At 39.7% G+C, this 10,558-nt stretch overlaps 1 pseudogene; it reads left to right on the forward strand.

The window, feature by feature from the left end:
- Window positions 1–2,565: 2,565 nt before the first annotated feature.
- On the forward strand, window positions 2,566–3,483 carry LOC133051532 (transcription elongation factor A protein-like 3; annotated as a pseudogene).
- The last annotated feature ends 7,075 nt before the right edge of the window (window positions 3,484–10,558 follow it).

The following is a 10,558-nucleotide window of genomic DNA, read 5'->3' on the forward strand; positions in this document are numbered from 1 at the left end:
TTCTTATCTATGATGTCTCTTTTCTTTGTTTTTCTGGTTATCTTTGTGTATGGGCATTGTACTTAAATAGCTGTTTGTTGGAATAATTTGAGGCTGAGGATGATGGAATCTTTCTCCAAAGAAGATTTTGTTTGCACTGGTTAGGCCCATAAGGATACTTCCTGTCTAAAACCACCATAATCTATATTCAAAAATTAAACTTTACCTAGTCCACCTAGATGTTGCAAAGCCAAGCTAAAAGACTTTGTGAGGGCTAGTTTATTTCCAGTTTATAATTACCCTTAAAGTGAAACATTTGAAGTTCCTAGGAAACTCCTTCCCTTTTAATAAGACTTGGGCTTTGAGTTTTGTTATTCTAGTTCTTTGAGTCTTCTAAAGCTTCAACTCACTTAACACTGGTTTATTCCTTAACCTTTACTTCTTAACCATAGATGCCCTTAAGACAAATACAGTTAACCATATGAGTACTAAAAGAAAATGGGGAATTCCTCTTTGACCTCATGTAGGAAAAGAGCTTTTAACTATGAGTCAAAAATCTAGATGCAATAAAAGACAAATGTGATAAATGTGACTACTTTTTTTTAATGCATGGCAGAAATACATCATAAAAAAGTCAAAAAGCAACTAACAAGTTGGAAGTAAATATTTGCAACTTTTATAACAGATAAAGGCCTAATATAATGTATAAAGAACACTTGAAAAGTGTGAAGGAACAATAACCCAATAGAAGAATGTAGAAAAGGAACTTCCCTGGAGGTTCAGTGGCTAAGACCCCATGCTTCGAATGCAGGGGGCCCAGGTTTGATCCCTGGTCAGGGAACTAGATCTCACACGCCACAACTAAAGAGCCTACATGCCACAACTAAGACATGGTGCAGCCAAATGAATAAAAATAAATATTTTTTTAAAAAGAAAAAGATGTGGAAAAGACATGAACAGACAATTCACAATGATATTTAATTTGCTATTAAACAGAAATGCAAAATAAAATGCCATGGATATACTACTACTCATTTATCATATCAGTGAAAATTAAAAAGTATGTCACATTATGTTGAAAACTGGGGAAATAAGCACTCACCTATATTTTTGGTGGGAAAGCAAAAATGAGTCTGAGATTCAGGGGAGGGAAGAGGGACTGAACTGAACTGAACTGATTTACAGGAAAATGGACAGAGTCAGGGAGAGAGAACACATGGACTGAGAAGAGCTGAGGCTCAGGACACAGCTACACAAGGTGGCAGCGCAGCTCCCTGGTGGAACCAGCACCAGGGCTCTAGAGTCAGGAGGAGCTATTCTTGAAAGTGGGCTGTGGGGCTATGTGGCACTCTAGGCAAAATCTGGTACCTTCCCTGTGATCAGCTGCCACAACTGGGGATAATGGGCATGAGTGAGGACCCGAGATGCTCCAGGTAAAGCACCTGCAGACAGGAAGCCTCTCCACTCCTGCTTTATCGGTAATGCCTCCTTCTCCAACCACCACCCCCGCCAGCCCCCACCTTCCAGAGCTGTCGGGTCCCTCTGGGCTAGGGGCGAGGGAGTGGGGTGGGGGACCTGGCTCGGGTGATGCAATGCTCACATGACTGGCTGGGCACTGACGTGGGGAGCAGCCCCCATGCCCGCCCTGCCCGCACAGAACCAGTTCCCAGAGCTGCCCGGGTGAGGAGCGAGAGGGCTTAGGCAAGCCCAAGGAGGCACAGACCTGGCCCGGGCCCCACAGGTCAGTGTGAAAGTGGCCACTGCTGGCGTCCTGGGCAGGGGTGGAAGCTGATGGGACTAGGATCCAGGAGCAGCGGGGAGAGACGGGGAGGGAGGAGGGGGTCCCGAGATGAATGAGGAGAATGGCGAGGCACAACATGGGCAGGTGGCCCCGTCTCCTCCTCGATGGCCCTTCTCTGTGCCCTCCACCCATTTTTGAGCCTGAAATTGCGGGGGGGAGGGGATGTCCCCGCAGTGCGACGGTGAAACGTAGACAAATTCTGAAAATAATTCCTTTTCACACTCTGAGCCCAGGAGGAAAGAACTGACCTCACGTAAAGGGGTAGAGATGCGGCGGGTTGCTTGTGCATGAGGAAGACACAGAGATCCAAGATAGTTTGGAAAGCATCCTGGTCTGGTGCCTGAGGCCTGAAAAGTAATGGTGGGTGGGATGCAGGAGAGGTAGGGGAAAAATTGTAGGATGAGGAGGGCTCGGATTCAGGAAAGGGACCCCAGTCCATGGACTGTGCAGTCCCTCTCCATCTCCTGTCTGTCTGCAGGTCTGCATGTCTGTTCCCAACACTCTGCAAGACTAGAAAAGGAGGAGGAACCTGGCCAGAATCCCTGTAGGTCAGTGAAAAAGGGGAGGGCACTGGACAGGGGCTGGGGGGCACAGCTTGGGTAGCATTTGAGGGCCCCACTTCCCATCCCCCCACCAGATACAATATACACCCTCCCCGCCATGCTAAAGTATGGTACAAGGTGGCAGGGCCTTCCAGGGAATGGTTGGCTCTCAGTGCAGGAGGAATGGTGGGGTAAAGGGTAGGCAGAAGGCAAACTAGGCCGGGCCAGGTCAGGGGACCCCTGATGCGGGTGAGATGCCAGTGCTGTCCAGACCCGTCTGCCACCCAAGCCCTCAGTCTCCCTTGTCTCCTCTTTGTCTCTTCTCCCCTCACCACCACCCTTATCTCCCAGGACAGGAAAAGGAGGGGACATCTCAAATGGAAAAACTGCAATGTAAATGAAGGAAAGTTGGAAAGTGAGGAAAGCCAGAAGATGAAGTAGAGCCTGAAAATGAAGGAAAATCAGATGAGAAAGAAAAGCCGGAAGTGGAGGGGAAGTCAGAATAGGAGTGAGAGCTCCAGAATGAGGGACAGCCAGACGATGAGAGACAAACCGCAGATGAAGGACAACCAGCAAATGAGGGGAAGAAAGAAAATCAAGGCAAGTTCGAAGCTGAGGGAAACCCACTCAAGAAGGGCAAGCCAGAGTCCCAGGCAAAGTCAGAGAGCCAGTCACGTGCTGCCGAAAAGTGCCCTGCTGAAGATTATGTGCCCCAGAAGGCAAAAAGAAAAACGGACAGGACGATGGAGGATTCCCCCAAGGACTATCAGGACAACTTACAGGAAAGGCATCTGGGAGGTGAGGAGATGCTGAAAGAATGTGGAGATCTGTCAAGGACTCAGCTTGAAGAGCTAAGGAAAAGACAGAAAATGGGTGGATTTCATTGGATACAAAGAGATGTACAGGATCCATTCACCTCAAGGGGGCAACGAGGTGTCAAGGGAATGAGGGGAGGAGGGAGGAGCCAAAGGGGCTTACATGATATCCCATATCGTTAATGCCTTGGTATTTGATTCTGGTTTCTTTGATGAGAATATCACTGACCCTGCTTTCCCTGGCAGTCACTTGCCAGGCTGTGTGCTTTATCCTCAAGCTGATACTTTGCTTTAGGTGTCACTGTCCTTACCAGCAGCCATTTGATCCAACTGTGTTGGATCTGTGTTTCAGTAGGGGGTTTTCACCCATGTTCATGAAAGAGATGTTCATGGTACACTATAAAAGAACAATAAAAAAGCACTTTTCAGAACCAAATGTATAGTATCAAATCAGTTTTGTAAAAGGGCTTCCCTGGTGGCTCAGACTGTAAAGAATTCGCCTGCAATGCAAGAGACCTAGGTTTGATCCCTAGGTCTGGAAGATCCCCTGAAGGAGGAAATGGCTACCCACTCCAGTATTCTTGCCTGGGAAATCCCATGGACAGAGAAGCCTGGTGGGCTACAGTCCATGGGATCACAAAGAGTCAGACATGACTGAGTGACTAACACTTCACTTTGTAAAAGTAGTAAATGTTTGCATAATGCATTTGTGCACAGAAGAAAACCATGAAAACTAAAAACTAGGTGATAGTTTTTTCCTACATTGTAGCCAGAAAATAGGTCTTGCTTGTACTTAAAGATGAGTCCAATCATTAGATGGTACCTCCATATCATTCCTCCACAGGTATGTCCAGCCCCATGTCTTCCCTTAGTTGTAACTATGTCAGTGGGCACTGCCAGCCCTTCTCCTGGGTCCTCTACCATCCTATGGCTCCCAACATGTGTGATTGTTTTTCTTGTCTTTGCTCACTCATCTCTACTTTTTCTTAAATGATGTTTGTCATAATAAAAAAATTCCTAGAAATCAATACATGATAAAAAAAAATTGAAATGTTCAGTGAGCTTATGAGGGCAATGAAGATTCCTGTTGTCAGACTGTAAAATGATAAGTAAAACATTACATCTAGGACTCATAGCTAAAGGAATCAACCTGACAGTTACAACAGATCCAGTGCTCTAAAGGTCAGTCTTGTCATCTGTGAAATGGGAATAAAACTTGCCTCACAATCTGCTGAGTGGATCAGATGAGGTACTGAATATGTTAGCTGTGTTGGGAAAGCTACTTTGTAGCAGTAGGACTCTGAACCTTGTCAGACACTCAGGAGACAGCTGAGGGTAGGTCTCACCTATACCTAGGAACAAGTCTAAGCAGCTGAGACGAGACTGCCACTCTTCTCTGGATACTACCATATCTGCTGGGCATTCCTGCTCTGCTGGGCCCTGTACCCTCTGCTGACAGGTATTGATATGATGGAGTCCTTATGGTGACAAAGCCCCTCTGGTTCCCTTTAGTCCCCAAAGGGTCAAAGCCCCTATTGACTTCTATAGGAATGTGGGTAAACGCCTTCTTCCAACTTCAGAGTTGTATCTACTCTGGTGGCACTGCCCCAGGGCAGTTTGGGCTCCATTATATTACATATTTCTTAGCAACATAGTCATTAACATTTTAGTTTATTTTATATTTGCTTATAGTAGTTTCTTATCTCTTACAGGACTCATATATTTTGGGTCCCCTGGGGATTGTATCCTGAGACACATCTATGGATAAAACAATTGATAATTATTTGAACTACACACCACAGTACCTCAGGGAAGCCATATCTAAATTTATATACCATTCTTAGTGTGAGTTTTCTCTCTAAAAAGTCTCCTGGTTGGTTTCCTACGTAAATTCAAAGGACTTGTCCACACATAATCAGAGAGGGTTACACAACTGAGTTTCAAACGGAAAATATCCCTTCCCATTCCAGACCAATTCCAACTAAAAACTGTAACAGTGCTCTTAAAAATATTAAAAACTCTTAATGTTAGGGATTTTAATTTAACCCACTAGTATGTCGCTTTTTCCAAATGAGGACTTTCTTATTCACATATGTTTAATAAATTATGTGAGACATATACTTAATTAATTATGATTGAATCAGAAGCCCTGAGTTAAAAAAAGATACCCTATTCATGGATTAGAAGACTTGATAGTGTTAATATGGTAATTCTCTCCAAAAGTTATCTATAAATATCTATAATATATGGAAAAGCAAAGGACACTGGATAGCCAAAATATTTTGAAAATGAAGAACACAGCTGAAGGACTTGTTGCCTGATTTCAGGGCTAACTAAAACTATGGTAATCAAGACTATGTAGTATGGCATAAGGATAGACACATAGATTGATGGAATAAGACACAGTCCAAAAGTAGACCCACATGTATATCGTCAATTCATGTTTTAAAAAGGACCCACAGGACAAAAAAAAAAAAAAAAGGACCCACAGGAATTCAGTGGAGAAAGACTTTTCAACAAATGATACTGGAACAACTAACTGTATGTCATCTTGGTGAGTTTGGACTGCTATAACAAAAATACCACAGGCAGGAATTCTTCATAGTTCTGGAGTGTGGACCCATGATCAAGATGCTGGCAGATTTGGTATCTAGTAGGGGTCAGATTCCTGGTTCATAACCAGATATCTTCACATGACAGAAGGGGCAAGGGAGCTTTCTGGAGTCATTTTCATAATGAAACTAATTCCTCATGAGGGCTCCACTTACATGGCTTAATTGCCAAAGGCCCTGCTTCCAAATACCATCCAACTGGATGAATTTTGCAGTTACACAAACATTCAGTCTATAGCAGACATCAATATACAAAAAAAGTACCCTTACCTCACACCATATACAAAACATGAATTAAAAATGGCTCACAGAACAAAAATGTAAAACCCCAAATTACAAAAACTTTATTTAGAGAATTCCTAGGTGATCCCAGTGGTTAGGATTCTGAGCTCTCACTGCCAAGGGCCTGGCTTCAATCCCTGGTCAGGGAACTAAAATCCCATAAGCCACGTGATGTGGCCAAAAAAACCAAAATAAAATAAAAATTAAAATTTCATTTAAAGATAGGAACAATATGGAATAGTTTGTTGTTTCAGAGTAAACTATTATTGTTTATTAATTCTGAAGTAATTTAAAGATTTTGTATTGTAATTTTTTATTTTAGGCTGCACTGGGTCTTCATTGCTGCTTGGGCTTTTTTCTAGTTGCGGTGAGTGAAGGTTAAGCTACTCTTTGTTGCAGTGCACAGGCTTCTTATTGTGGTGGCTTCTCTTGTTGCTGAGCACAGGGTCTAGGGCACTCGGGCTTCAGTAGTTGCGGTATGTGAGTTCTAGAGCACAGGCTTAATAGTTGAGGTGCACAGGTTTAGTTGCTCCACAGCATGTGGGATCTTCCCGAACCAGGGATTGAACTTGTGTTTCCTGCATTGGCAGGCGGATTCTTTACCATTGAGCCACCAGGAAAGCCTAGTTCAAAGATTTTTGAAATGAATTTTCTGCCACTATCTACTTCATAAGTTTCAGAGGTTTCTTCTACTAAGAAATGGGAAAGGCAAATGCTAATTATAAAATATTACATGTGGACAATAAAATTTAAGATATCATTAGAAAAATAGGGAAAAGGATAATCCTGGATTAGCATATGACATGAATTTGTGCCATATGACAATTTAAGATAATAACTGGACAATGAGGGTATTGACAAATTTCTGTGAAGTTCAAACAAGTCTAGAATATCTATATTAGTAACATATATCCATACATATATAACCTAAGAAAGCATAATATTTCTTATTTGACAATGTTTACCATGGAATTTAAATACCAAAAAAACCCTCTAATTGTTTTAACATGTCTTTTATAAAGTGAGAGACAACTTTTTTTGAGATTTTCTAAGGACCCTCTGGGAAATTTCAAAACCAGTTTGAGGTCAAAAAGATTCCATTTAGATTTTTATTTTGGGAAGCTGCCAAAAATGTCAAAAAGTTTGAACATTTGATTAAACAGGATCACAAGTCAATATGAAACAATACTTATCTATTTAACCAAAGGGACAATCAAAAAAATTTTAAGGTAAATACACAAGGTTACAAAACTGAATGAAAATATAGCTCTTTTCACATTGAGAAGACTCAGTTCTCCCACATAATCAAAGACCTGATAAAGACAACATGAAACAAAAAATTCTTTGGTAAGACAAAATCTTTGCTTTCCAGGAAGATTACCCAAAAGGTAAAGAAAAACATTTCACAATCTCTTATCAAGAGAAGACCAATAGTCCAAAAGACTTTTTCTTTTTAACGGAGAGAAAGCCAAACTTTTTTTGTACCATTGTACTCCTCCCTCCCTCCCTCCCTTTCTCCCTGCCTCCCTCCCTCCCTTCCTTCCTTCCCTTTCTTTTTTTCTTGCCATACCTCTAAGCAGGCTAGATCTCACTTCCCTGACCATGGATCGAATCCTTTCCCCCTGCAGCAGAAGCATGGAGTCTTAACCACTGGACTGTCAGGAAAGTCCTTGTACCACTGTACTTTTGATGTTAAAGCTCATTCTTTAAAAAACTTATAAATAAATCCATTCTAATCTTAGCCATCTTGACCACACATAAAATTCCTTTCCCAAGATTCTGTTTACTGAAACTTTCTACCCACTCAGCCAGTTTTTTTCCTGTATTTTCCTCAGGTTTTTTTTCCTGTATTTTCCTCTTCCTCATTCTAGAATACCCAGTCTTTTGACTTTAGAACAAAATTACTCCTTTTCCCTTAACAAAAACATGTCTTTCATACTTCTTATCCAAAACACACATCCTACTTTTTTTTTTTTACCTACTTTTCGTACACAGTTGTTTCCTTTTACCCTTATTGTTTCTAGTATTTTTAATTACATATATAGATTAGCATTCTTAACCCTTAGAAACCTTAATTTCTAGAGAAACTAAAAAGTAAACAATTGAGGACTGCCTGTTACTTAAGCATTCTATGATTGGCAAATTTATAAATATATTTCATAATTTCTAAAAGCATATTCTTCCTGACAGTGAATTTTCCAATACTGCACAACACATGTTTGCTGATACATCCAAAAATCTTCAGTTCCTTTATGAGAAGATGCCAAAGTAGATAAACCTATGTTTAGCAGTCTGTTTCAGTATTTTATTTTATCTGAAAATGATCTATATATTCAATGCATATCCATCATTAGTTAATATAACTTTTAAGTTTTCAAGTTATCAAAAAGATTTTTGAAACTATTTTTAAGTACACATACCATGAAACATAATTACTGTTGAAAAGTTCATATATGAAGTTTTATCTTAATTACATCTATGTAATTAACCTTTTAGATTACTCATGAAAACTTCTTGAGGCATTAAATAGCTAACCATCATCTTAAATTATTTTTCTTTCTAACAAATCCTGTAACAGAGATAATATGACTTTTAGTAAACCTGGATAGAAAAAGCTGTGTTTGCATCATATTTAATGCTGATAACTCTGAAGACATGCCTGTTTTAATTAAACCAATGAAGTTAGACTAACTTTTATTTATGAAAGATTATCCTAGACCACATGAACTTGAAAAATATTTGGGCTAATTTCTGTATTTCTGAGAGAATACTTAAAAAAAAAATTACTGGATCAACAGCCCAACTTTCAATTATCCAAATTCCTATATTAAGATTCAGGGGATTCTAAATTGCATGATTTATTAGCATAAACAAGTGTAAATTTTCTCTTCAGGAAGTTTACATCATCCTAACCCTACAGTCATTTTGGTGAATAGTCTGTCTACATAGTAAAAAATAGCCAGGTACAAAATGAGTGCAGACATGAAAAAAAAATTCAGCAGAAACAACACACAGCAAATACAGATCTATAGGAGTTCCAGATATTGGAATTACAAGACTCAATTTAAAAATAATTTTTCTGGGAATTCCCTGGCAGTCCAGTGGTTAAGACTGCACTTCCACTGCCACAACAAGGGCTGTGTTTGATCCTTTGTTGGGAAACTAAAATCCCATCTGCTGTGCAATGCAGCTAATAATAATAATAATAATAATAATAATTTTTCATACTAAATAGGAGATAAAAGACTGACTCATGGAAGTTTTAGCCAGTAACTAGAAAGTATAAAAAACATGAAATAGGGCATTCTAGAACTAAATTTTTTTAATTCACTTTTCATTATAGTTGAATTACAATGTGTTAATTACTGCTGTACAGTGAAGTGACTTAGTTATTTATATATATATATATATATATATATATATTCCTTTCCATTGTGGTTTTTCACAGGATATTGAGTATAATTCCCTGTGCTATAAGTAGGACCTTGCTGTTACATGCCAGTCTGCATCTGCTAATCCCAAACTCCCAATTCAACCCTCTCCCACCACCATCCCCCTTGGCAGCCACCAGTCTATTTTCTATGTCCCCAGTTCTGTTTCTGTTTCATAGATAGGGTCATTTGTGTCATATTTTAGATTCCACATATAAGTGATATAATATGGTATCTGTCTTTATCTTTCTGACTTACTTCACTCGGTATGATAATCTCTAGTTGCACCCATGTTGCTGCAAATGGCATTATTTCATTCTTTTTTATGGCTGAGTAGTATTCCACTGTATATATGCATGACATCCTCTTTATCCATTCATCTGTCAATGGACATTTAGGTTGTTTCCAAGTCTTGGCTATTGTAAATAATGCTGCAGTGAACGTTGGGGTGCACGTGTCTTTTTGAATTACAGTTTTGTTTCTACTATCCTGATCATTTACAATATCTATAAGCATTTTTGAGACAAATAGAGCAAATTTAGGATTTGGTAAAAATGATAGATAGGCTTTAATTGCTTCTAGAGCCACAAATTGAGTTCTCTAAAAGACTCAATTTGTAAGACAAGTACAATTATTTTTAATTCTTAAAAGAATTGGGTTGAAACCTGAATGATATCAAGAGGCTAGCCCACCCATCCAACTATCTTCAATTAGCTTCTTTATATCAGGGAGAAGATATCCAACTAAGACAGAAATCAAAAGAATCATATGTTCTAGATTTAGAGCTGTATTATTGGACTTTATTTTCTTGGGCTCTAAAATCACTGCAGATGGTGGCTGCAGCCATGAAATTAAAAGATGCTTGCTCCTTGGAAGAAAAGCTATGATCAACCTAGACAGTATATTAAAAAGCAGAGACGTTACTTTGCTGATAAAGGTCCATCTAGTCAAAGCTATCTTTTCCAGTAGTCATGTATGAATGTGAGAGTTGGACTATAAAGAAAGCTGAGAACCAAAGAATTGATGCTATTGAGCTGTGGTGTTGGAAAAGACTCTTGAGAGTCCCTGGGACTGGAAGGAGATCCAACCAGTCAAT

Source organism: Dama dama, chromosome X, assembly GCF_033118175.1.
Source record: "Dama dama isolate Ldn47 chromosome X, ASM3311817v1, whole genome shotgun sequence".
Taxonomy (NCBI): domain Eukaryota; kingdom Metazoa; phylum Chordata; class Mammalia; order Artiodactyla; family Cervidae; genus Dama; species Dama dama.